General features: G+C 38.0%; 1 long non-coding RNA gene across 3 annotated transcripts; it reads left to right on the top strand.

The window, feature by feature from the left end:
- Window positions 1–7266: 7266 nt before the first annotated feature.
- Window positions 7267–11379, top strand: LOC146696538 (uncharacterized). 3 transcript variants are annotated; one of them, XR_014923105.1, is made up of 5 exons: window positions 7267–7547; window positions 7670–7741; window positions 8503–8647; window positions 9837–9889; window positions 10293–11379. It is a non-coding gene; the product is annotated as an uncharacterized LOC146696538 (long non-coding RNA). The 3 variants fall into 3 exon arrangements; XR_014923104.1 differs by lacking the exon at window positions 9837–9889 and having other exon boundaries at window positions 10293–10447; window positions 11291–11379; XR_014923103.1 differs by lacking the exon at window positions 9837–9889.
- Window positions 11380–11643: the final 264 nt, after the last annotated feature.

Here is an 11643-nt window from a genome sequence, read left to right on the forward strand (position 1 = left end):
CATATCAATATCAAGTCATTCTGATTTTGCTTTCAAAAATAAAAGCATTTTCAAACTGCCCATATCTGACTTGATCCTGGAACAATTTCAAAATGCTCTAAAATGGAAAATTCCTGTTTCCACAGGGTAATTCCACCTTAGATCAACAGTATACAGCCCCACAGTGATACCATATCAATATCAAGTCATTCTGATTATGCCTTCCAAAATAAATGCCCTTTCAAATTGAGCATATATACGACCTACTTTTTTAACGATTTCAAAATGTTCTTAAAAAGAATTTTGCTGTTTCCACAGGATAATTTCACTTTAGGTCAACAGTATACAACCTCACGATGTTACCATATCAATATCAAGTCATTCTGATTATGCCTTCCAAAATAAAAGACTTTTCAAATTGCCAAGATACGACCTACTCTTTTAAAGATTTCAAAATGCTCTAAAAGTGAAAATTGCTGTTTCCACAGGATAATTTCACTTTAGGTCAACAGTATACAACCTCACGATGTTACCACATCAATATCAAGTCATTCTGATTTTGCTTTCAAAAATAAAAGCATTTTCAAAATGCCCATATCTGACTTGATCCTGGAACAATTTCAAAATGCTCTAAAATGGAAAATTCCTGTTTCCACAGGGTAATTCCACCTTAGATCAACAGTATACAGCCCCACAGTGATACCATATCAATATCAAGTCATTCTGATTATGCCTTCCAAAATAAATGCCCTTTCAAATTGAGCATATACGGCCTACTTTTTTGACGATTTCAAAATGTTCTTAAACAGAATTTTTTTAGATGTCATTCTAAATAAAGAAATTACAAAACAGCTTGCAAACCAACCATGACATCTTTCCACAGACTTAAAATATAAACGTACTATCAATTACAACCTAGTGGCAATTTCAGCTTCCTTTTACATCATCTTTATGATTCAATTCTGTCATAATCAATTGAGTCTGATTTTGCTTTTCAAAATGAAAACCCAATATGTGTTGAAACAGCAATTTTCATTTTTAAAACATTCTGAAATAATTGAAAGAGTATATCACATATGGACAAATTCGACAGGCCATTAATTTGAAAGGCGAAATCAGACCAACATGAAATTTACATGGTTTTACTGTCGGGTTGGATACTGTTGATCTAAAGTGGAATTATCCTGTGGAAACAGCATCTTTCAATTTAAGAGCATTTTGAAATCGTTAAACGAGTAGGTCGTCTACGGGCAATTTGAAAATACTTTTATTTTGGAAGGCAAACTCAGAGTGACTTGATCTTAACATCGTATCTCTGTGGGGTTGTATACTGTTGATTTAAAGTGAAATTATTCTGTGGAAACAGAAAATTTCCTTTTTAGAGCATTCCGAAATCACTGAAAGTTAGGTAAGTTATTGGCATTTTCAACAGGCCATTATTTTGGAAGGCAAAATCAGAATGACTTGAAATTGAAGTAGTACCATGGTGTGGATGTACACTTTTGATCTAACATGGATTCATCCTGTGGAAAGAGCAAGTTTCATTTTTAGAGCGTTCTGAATTCTTTAAAAGAGTAGGTCGTATATCGGCAATTTGAAAAGTCTTTTATTTTGGAAGGCAACATCAGACTGATTTGATATTGATATGGTATCACTGTGGGGTTGGATACTATTGATCTAAAGTGGAATTATGCTGTGGAAACAGCAATTTTCCATCTTAGAGCATTTTGAATTCGCTCCAAGAGTAAGTGATATATGGGCAAATTGAAAAAGCTTTTATTTTGAAAAGCAAAATCAGACTGACTTGAAATTGACATGGTAACATCGTGAGGTTGTATACTGTTGATCTAAAGTGGAATTACCCTGTGGAAACTGAAATCTTCCTTTTTAGAGCATTCTGAAATCACTGAAAGTTAGGTAAATTATGGGCATTTTCAACAGGCCATTATTTTGGAAGGCATAATCAGAATTACTTGAAATTGATATGGTAACATCGTGAGGTTGTATACTGTTGACCTAAAGTGAAATTATCCTGTGGAAACAGCAATTTTCACTTTTAGAGCATTTTGAAATCTTTAAAAGAGTAGGTCGTATCTTGGCAATTTGAAAAGTCTTTTATTTTGGAAGGCAAAATCAGAATGACTTGATATTAATATGGTATCACTGTGGGGCTGTATACTGTTGATCTGGAGTAGAATTATCCTGTGGAAACACGAAATTTCCATTTTAGAGCATTTTGAAATCACTGAAAGTTAGGTCAATTGTGGACAATTTGAAAAGGCTTTTACTTTGGAAGGCAAAATCAGAATGACTTGATATTAATATGGTATCACTGTGGGGCTGTATACTGTTGATCTAAAGTGGAATTACCCTGTGGAAACAGGAAATTTCCATTTTAGAGCATTTTGAAATTGTTCCAGGATCAAGTCAGATATGGGCATTTTGAAAATGCTTTTATTTTTGAAAGCAAAATCAGAATGACTTGATATTGATGTGGTAACATCGTGAGGTTGTATACTGTTGACCTAAAGTGAAATTATCCTGTGGAAACAGCAATTTTCACTTTTAGAGCATTTTGAACTCTTTAAAAGAGTAGGTCGTATCTTGGCAATTTGAAAAGTCTTTTATTTTGGAAGGCATAATCAGAATGACTTGATATTGATATGGTAACATCGTGAGGTTGTATACTGTTGACCTAAAGTGAAATTATCCTGTGGAAACAGCAAAATTCTTTTTAAGAACATTTTGAAATCGTTAAAAAAGTAGGTCGTATATATGCTCAATTTGAAAGGGCATTTATTTTGGAAGGCATAATCAGAATGACTTGATATTGATATGGTATCACTGTGGGGCTGTATACTGTTGATCTAAGGTGGAATTACCCTGTGGAAACAGGAATTTTCCATTTTAGAGCATTTTGAAATTGTTCCAGGATCAAGTCAGATATGGGCAGTTTGAAAATGCTTTTATTTTTGAAAGCAAAATCAGAATGACTTGATATTGATATGGTAACATCGTGAGGTTGTATACTGTTGAACTAAAGTGAAATTATCCTGTGGAAACAGCAAAATTCTGTTTAAGAACATTTTGAAATCGTCAAAAAAGTAGGCCGTATATGCTCAATTTGAAAGGGCATTTATTTTGGAAGGCATAATCAGAATGACTTGATATTGATATGGTATCACTGTGGGGCTGTATACTGTTGATCTAAGGTGGAATTACCCTGTGGAAACAGGAAATTTCCATTTTAGAGCATTTTGAAATCACTGAAAGTTAGGTCAATTGTGGACAATTTGAAAAGGCTTTTACTTTGGAAGGCAAAATCAGAATGACTTGACATTGATATGGTATCACTGTGGGGCTGTATACTGTTGATCTAAAGTGGAATTACCCTGTGGAAACAGGAAATTTCCATTTTAGAGCATTTTGAAATCACTGAAAGTTAGGTCAATTGTGGACAATTTGAAAAGGCTTTTACTTTGGAAGGCAAAATCAGAATGACTTGACATTGATATGGTATCACTGTGGGGCTGTATACTGTTGATCTAAGGTGGAATTACCCTGTGGAAACAAGAATTTTTCATTTTAGAGCATTTTGAATCGTTAGAAGATTAAGTCAATTATGGACAATTTCAAAGGGCCATTACTATGAAAGGCAAAATCAGACTGACTTGATATTGATATGGTATCACTGTAAAAAGACTGTGGTTGGAAAGTGTTGATATAAAGTTCAAATAGTATTTGGAAATACGACTTTTGCTTTTAAGAGCATTATTAAGTCATTGAAAGAGTAGTTCAAAAATGAAGATTCACAGGGCTTTTACTTTGAAATCCAAAATAAGATGGCCTTGATAGTGACAGGGCACAATTAGGGTACAAGGCTGTGTCATATAGATCTAACATTAGAGTTTGTAAAAAAAAAAAGCCTAAATTATATGTTATTATGTTCTTAACATATCTGTTAATTCACTCGAAGTTGGCTTTTATTTTGAAATCCGGTTTCCACATCCATTCCCGTAATACTTTGAATACACAGGGAACGTAAAACAAACTGGAGGCTGGCTTGACTGCAAGTCTCGAATTGGAGGCTGGCTTGACACCAGTTAGACATAGGCTCAGGGTGGGTGGTGTCATCTGCCATCTGGCCAGTTGGGATGAGATATCATGTTCTATTTTCTGAATATTTGCCTATTGTAGCTAGTGTAGCTGAAAGAAAACTTTATCAAACTCTGGTGTGTTTTATTTCCCCCGTGTCATTCTGTCTATTAGTCCCAGCTGTGTTTCCTGCCTGTGTGTACTTCCTTTGTTATGTCTCATGTATTTAAGCCCTGTGTTTTCCTCTTCCTTTTGTTGCGTCGTCCCATGCATGTGTGTGTTCTCTGTGTTGTGGGTTTTCCTTGCTCCTGGTTTCCCAGTTTTCTAGTTAAGGTTTGTTTTTTGTGAGTTTATTTTTTGAGTGTTTTTTTGCCCAGTACCTCTTTAAGTTCAACCATCTGTGTCTGTGAGTCCTGCATTTTGCATCCAATCCACAGCATCTTACATGACACTTGCGATCGATTGGAGAATATCCATTTTTCCTTAGCAACTCTAGACCTGTGACTGAGGTATAACAGCTACCAGAACAGGTTGCATTTTCTCCACATACTACAGTAGCATAGTCTAAGAGTCTAGAAAATCTTTCAGATCAAGTCTCATACGTGTGTTTCAGAGTCACAGTTCTTCATTTTTAGCTTCAAAATTCACCAATGTGGTGACATTGGTGAATTCCCATGTAGAGCCGGATTTGAACCTAACCCTCACACTCAGAAGTCACTAATGACCTTATGTCTTGAAGTTAAGACATTAATGTGCAGCTGAGTTTATTATTTAAGGGAAAAGTTAATTCCTTAACTAAGGTGGATGCTTTGCTAAGGCTTTTTTACAGTACTATTTAGTCAGTTTTTTGTCAGTTTGTAAAGATTACACAAAAACTACCAGGATGAATTTCATGAAATGTAGAGATTAAGCATAAGCAAAGAAATTTTTGTGTAGATGGGGTTGTGTTTCTGTAAAACCGTAAGCCACAGCTTGGCCTTAAGGGTGGGCTGTAAATAAATAATAAAAGCTAGGCATGTTGACTATTCTCACTGATGCGTGTTATTTCCTCTACATGACTAATGGATCAAATAACTTTCCCTGGTATTCAGCTGAAGCATGTCCTTATATTTATTCATGCGAATGAGCAGCATTTAAAAATAGCTTTTAGGAAACAGAGTTAACCTTTTCAGCCTTTTCAGCCTTCTGCCTTTGCATTGTAAATGCACATAGACGTGCTGCCAAGAGACTGAACTTCTTCTGCATCCTCTTCCTGACATTCCTTTGGGCTGACCTGACACATTTTCTCACAGCTGTAGCAGTAATTAATCCAGTTTTCTTTTGTCCACATATTTTCTGTTAATTACAGTTAGACTGTATACATTTATTAAACAGTTATTTAAAGCTTATATTTAACGTTTCAGGAAAGATTTTCAATTTAAAGTTAAAGTGAGATGTATAACCTCATCTCTGTTGTCCTTGTTTCCACATTAGAGCATTAAACGTGTTGTCACATGCCAGCATCTCAACAACATAACACAGAAGTGCCCTCTAAACTGAATATGTGTAGGGAGCATTACACCGATCATCATTATCTCACAACAACTAAAAACGGGAGGGTTGTTTTGCCTATTGGTTTGGTTTTAAATTAAAAAGACACTAGTTTATCCCCTCTTCCCCTACTTAGCTGTTCAGCTGACATATGCTGATGTCTGAGATCTGTTACACTAGGTTAAATTGTTCATTCTTGAATTTGAACGAGGTTCTCCAGAAGGTCTAGCATACAGCCTTTCTCTTTGTGCTGAAAGTGAGAAATGAACTCGAGTGTCTTGGTACCTCTCACCACCGGTGTGAAGCACTGTTGCATGCTTTTGTCATTGGGTCTCACATCATTATGAAGGATGGATACTACTACCTTAATGAATGCATATTTAACACCACCTAACACCCCACATGTGTGGTGATCTGTCAGTCAAAATGGACATGTTGAGTTTACTCTCCTTTACTAGGATAAACACAGTGTTCACATTTAAGAAACTCATAACAGCTGGTTTCTTTTCCTACTTTGCATGCCACATTACCTTTCCCTAATGCAAAACACTCTATCTGGGAATGGTTCTGTACCTCGTGTACCTGTGTAATACATTACTTTTCCTAAGTAGCAACCCCAACACTGACCACAACTCATCCTCTTATTCACTGGACCAGATACAGAGTTGCGTTTGGCTGAGATATGACATATGAAAGCATTGGGTTAGGTTCAGCCAGTGATGGGGTAGACCTCACACCAAGGGTTACAGTTACTTGTCGACATCATGTGATTTTTGCAGTTTGTCACTGCCAAATATATATAAAGTATTATGGCTCTAAATGCCCTACATTTAGATGAAATGTAACATCCTCTAGTTTCTGAAACTTTGTATATTTGGAATTAGCCAAAGCTTTGATTTGACACTGTTGCTGACACAAATACAGGCAGCTGGAGACACCATAGCTGATAGCAAAAGACTCACGGGCACAGTAAGCATAATCAAGGCTTCAAACAAAACCCAGTATTAACCCAAGACATGTTGCTCTGACCGGGCAGATGTAAAGAGGTTAGGCCTCAGTCTTCTTTTTATTAACACCTTGGGAAATTCAACCCTATTGTGTCTCAGAACTCCCTCCCCCTTCTCCTACTGCAGTCACTTTAAATCCCTTCTTGCTTGCACTTCATCACCGTTTGCAGAGCTCGGAGTGGCTTTCAGCAAATAACAAACTGCTCTGCTGCAGTTCCGCCAACCCTGATCTACCTTCCATCCTCTGCTGTGGCATACCACTAAATCCTCTGAGAGCAGCTGCACCCCACTCACAGAAAACACTAGTAATGTACAGTTTCTTTTGTATGCACTGGATGCTGATGGAAAGCTTTACAAGAATACTAATGATGTTTCTTTGGTGGGGGGAAGTGTTGGAAGTGGGGACTAGGGGGGTGTCATCTGTACTGTACAACCTCTGGGATTGGCCATATTTCCTCTGTCCCCTCCTTCGTAATACCATGCCCTTTATAGATCTCTCCTTCCAGCTATTCATCAACTGCACGTATTTGCGGCCAGGCACGTTTGCTCTTCCTTCCAGCTCTGTCAGCACTTTAAGGGTCAGTGAACTGCAGGAAGTCAAATGAATAACGCAGCCCCAAACTGAGGCCCATGAGCCATTCATTGAATGGGTGATGTGCGAAGGAGCTCCACATCAATGACTCTGCCTGTGTATGCTGGTCAGATCATTGAAAAATCTTACTTTTTGGACACCACAGATGAGAAATGCTGAAGCCATTTTTTTTCCCCAAAATGGAAAGTGCAAGCTATTTGGAGGTGTGAGAGGAGGCACAGTGGTGCAGCGGTTGGTAGTGATACCCTGCAAAAAGGTTTAGACCGTGGCTGGAGTGGAGTTTGCATGTTCTCTCTGTACCTGCCTGGGATTACACCAGCTTCCTCCAGCAGTCCAGACAATAGGTACATTTGGCTAATTGATGAATAAATTGACAGCGGGTGTGAAGTCTATAACTTTTTCTCTGATTTTTTCTGACGCAGCATTACAGTTCATTCTTACTGCACTACTCTGTCCCCTTTTTTAGGACCTCAAAGTATGTACCAGCATGTACTTCACTACAAGATAAGAGATGTAGCTGGGAGCAAGATCGCTGAAGGTAATCAATAAAATCTTACAATGCATTCTAACACACACGGTGAAGTTGTCAATTCTATTCGGTTTTAGTTAAAAGCCTGGCAGCTGAGTTATGTACAGTTTGGAGTCAATGGATAGATTTTTTTTGGGGGGGGGGGTCATAGGCAGAACATGCAAACTTTACACAGAAAAGCCCCAACCCTCAGCCTGCAAGCATGTGGTACTGATAACTACACCAACCTGCTGCCCCAGTTATTTGGTTTTTTATTTTTTGTTTTTTCTATCCCCTAAAGGGTTTAGAAAGGACATATTTAAAATTTTAGAAAAATTCCAGCCAGGTTTAAAAAGCCTGGTTTGCATTTTCACTTGGCACCTGCTGTTTTAGGTGGCTGGTTTCTCATCCATCTGCCTCAGTCTGACACAAATGTCCTTCCAGAAATCCATTCTCTAAAATCAATTTGTGCTTCTGTGGACCAGGGAGTCCTCTCCTGGCCTATTTAAACATAAGCACACACGCACACAAACACACTTACACAACCAATCCATGATTCTCGACTTTGACCTTAAAACGAACCACTTCACCGCATAAAAACATGAGAAATCCATACAGACTTATGTCACCAGATGTTCTATTTTAATACACATGTCACCAGCCCTTTTTTTTTTTTTTACCTCCAGTCATTGATCAAAAAAGCTGACCCACATTGCAACACACCTTCACACGCTGTTTCACCAGTGGCCCATCTTACTGACTCATTCAGGCCATTCATTGTGAATCTACAGGGAATGGACCTGATGCCATGCAGAATCGCGCTGTATCCCTCTGGCCTGTTTTTTCCATGCCTGTGGCGTGACATTTCCAACCTATTCATCAGTCAAAGGCTGTGTGTGTTCCATAGCATGTTGAAAGAGCCAAACACATGCAGAGGTAAAAAGATTATTCAAATACGTGAGTTAAGGAATGTTATTTTTCCAACGTGCTACTTTGTTTTGAGGCTTATACTAAAATATTTGTGAATAGTGCAGTAAAGCAGCTGTTTTACTAGCCTAGCCTTGAGCTTTGTCACTAAGGTACAAAAGTAGTGCTAAAGATAGCTAGTAGGTTAAATGAGCCTAAGCCCACCTTTTGTCCAGAGGGAGTTTTATGTAAAGATCAGGTAAATCACTGTGAAAGTCCTCATATTTATGTGATTAATAGAACTGACCAATTATTTTTATATTTATATATCAAGCGGCCTTGCTAACATGAATCTTTCCTGACTTTTGTCCAATGGATAAACATCTGGATTGTGTTTTAAGGGTTTTTTGTATTTGTTTTTTGGTTTTTTTTAATCATCTTAAAGAGACACTTCGGCAGAGCAAACACAGTATTGACATTATATGCTAGTGGTTAGCAAGTATGTAGCATAACATTTTTTTTAAGTGACATTGCTGGCCTTTTTTGGTTTCCAGTAATGCGTGATATCTTTAGCTGCTAACATTTAATTAGATAACTGGTTAGGTGCTAACTGCTTTGTAATGTTGTACTCTGTTTAATGTACTCTGACAGATAAGGGCTTTCTTGACTTTTTTTTATAAAAAACATTAAAGAATTGCTTTATCAATTATCAGGTCAATTACTATAATTTGTAGGGTAAAATTGCTTCCGCGGGTTTTGTACACACAACCTCTCATGGCCTTAGCACTTAGGTTAATGTATAAAAGTTATTATATCTTGTACTAGATAGTAGTCTATTTTTAACTGCTATGCTCTTTAAATTCTTTTTTCAGTAGAGTGTAGAGTACAGTAAACTCATTGCCATGTTCAAGAAACCAGTCTGAGATGATTTGAGTATTGTACCAGCTGAGCATTGTTCAAACACTGCAGACATTTTGAGTATTGCTGCTAATCACGTCCAGTGTACCTGTCATGTGACTGCTGCTTCCACAAACACACTGGCCCGTCTAGCCCTGACAATGGATCCCTGCCTTCACGTTGTTTACAGCAAATTCTGACCTTACCATTTGACTGTTGCAGCAGAAATAGAGACTCATCAGACCAGGCAACATTTTTCTAGTCTTTATTGTCTAACTTTCATGAGTTTGTGCAAATTGAAGTTTCAGTTCCCTGTTTTTAGCTGACAGGAGTGTTACCCAGAGTGGTCTTCTGCTGTTAAAGCCCATCTTAAAGGTTAGATATTTTTGATTTTCACCCAGAAAATTGCCATTCACTAGTTGATTTCTTGTCAGACCTTAGAGATGGTTGTTTGGGGAAAAATCCCAGCAGATCAGCAGTTTCTGAAATGCTCAGAATAGCCTATCTGACACGAACAACCATGACATGTTCAAAATCAATTAACTCACCTTTCTTCCCCATTCTGATTAACCCAACACTGCAAATGGGCCAGTCATGGTTATATGAAACATTGTACAGTAAATGGTACTATGGGAGAGATCTGATTACTGACCAGCAGAGTGTAAACCAGAATATTTCCCACATCCTTGCATTATATGTTATCTCATTCTATGATTTCCTGTCTTAACCTAATTTCTTACAGTAACTCAGTTTCTTCTGCATCATTCACCTTTCACAGATCCTCCCCAGAAGCTCATCAACAGAAAAATGTTTCTCAGAGATCATCAGTGCATCAAGAGCTTGTATAATTCAGCCATATAAGTTATTCAGGCTGCATGCAAACCTTCTGCAAAGCAAGCGGTGCAGTGTGGGTTTTCAAGCTGAAAGCTGAAGGTCAGAAGTACCTCACTCCTCATCATCATCACCTCCCCTTCCAGACTCCCGTTATCACCTCCATTCTACACACAACATTAAACTGGAAGTCATTCTGTCTGAGCTGCAATGATTACTGAGCTGATAATGTCCCAGAGCCAGAAGGCTCATAAAAAAAACTTAAGAGTGTCTTTACATGGCAATCAGACTCTTATGAACCGTAACACATACACACACAGATATAGAATATGTATATAAAGACATGCAATGAGGTATTCGAAAGCACACATTCAGGCATTAGTGCACTAACCTACACACAAATGCTCACAGACAGGCTCATACACTGCGTATGCACACAGATGAAACATTAAGGGTCTTTATAGTGTTTTGCATATGAGACAGAAGGGAGATTAATCTTTATAGTCTCGCCCACGAGTCCAAAAGCTCATTATGTCACCAGGTGTGGGCTCATCACAGAGAAAAGGCATGAACCAGGAGGCATGTTCAAAGGTTTCTGTTCATCAAAAGTCTTATGCAGTATTAGCACTAACCTGGAGGTAAAGACCTAAAAGATAACAGCACCGTGGAAATTTCACCCAGAGAATAATTAAAGCTACTTTCAGCTGCTCTCTTAACACAGGAGGTTGATTTTGCAGAGTTTTACGTCAGGTGTCCTTCCTGACGCCACCCCAAAGGGGATACCCAGAGAATAATTCCCAGTTCTGTTACACTTCAACAGATACAAACATTAATCAATTCATAGATAGAGGTACAAAAAAAAGTCCTTATCAGTGGCCAGATGTGAAGAGAGAAGAGAAGTCCAGGAGAATCACTTCAACTCATGAATGCATCTTTTCTTTGCAGAGCTTACGGTGGCACACTGAGGAGATCTCAACCACTTTACCTTCTGAATAAAACTAATAATGAATGAGTGTTTTTTTGTATCATTAGCACAGTTTATAGGAAAGGGGGAATTGGCTTTAGAGACCAAACTGGTTTTTGCAGCAGCCAATAAGCATGGTAATGTCATTGCTTTTTTTAACGTGGGAGTCTGTGGAGATTGATTTGCCTTTGCCGTTAGAGGAAATGCAGCTTCTGGCACTTGCACATTGACTTGATTTTTCATCCCTTGCCCATATTTCCTTGCCCATCTCCAAACCATATTTCTTCTCCAGAGAATTCTGAGAAACTGGCAAAAAATATCTTAGTAAGGTGTT

The sequence above is a fragment of the Copadichromis virginalis genome, linkage group LG12 (assembly GCF_057382275.1).
Source record: "Copadichromis virginalis isolate Kocher_CV1m ecotype Utaka linkage group LG12, C_Virginalis_male_GT1.1, whole genome shotgun sequence".
In the NCBI taxonomy this organism is placed as follows: domain Eukaryota; kingdom Metazoa; phylum Chordata; class Actinopteri; order Cichliformes; family Cichlidae; genus Copadichromis; species Copadichromis virginalis.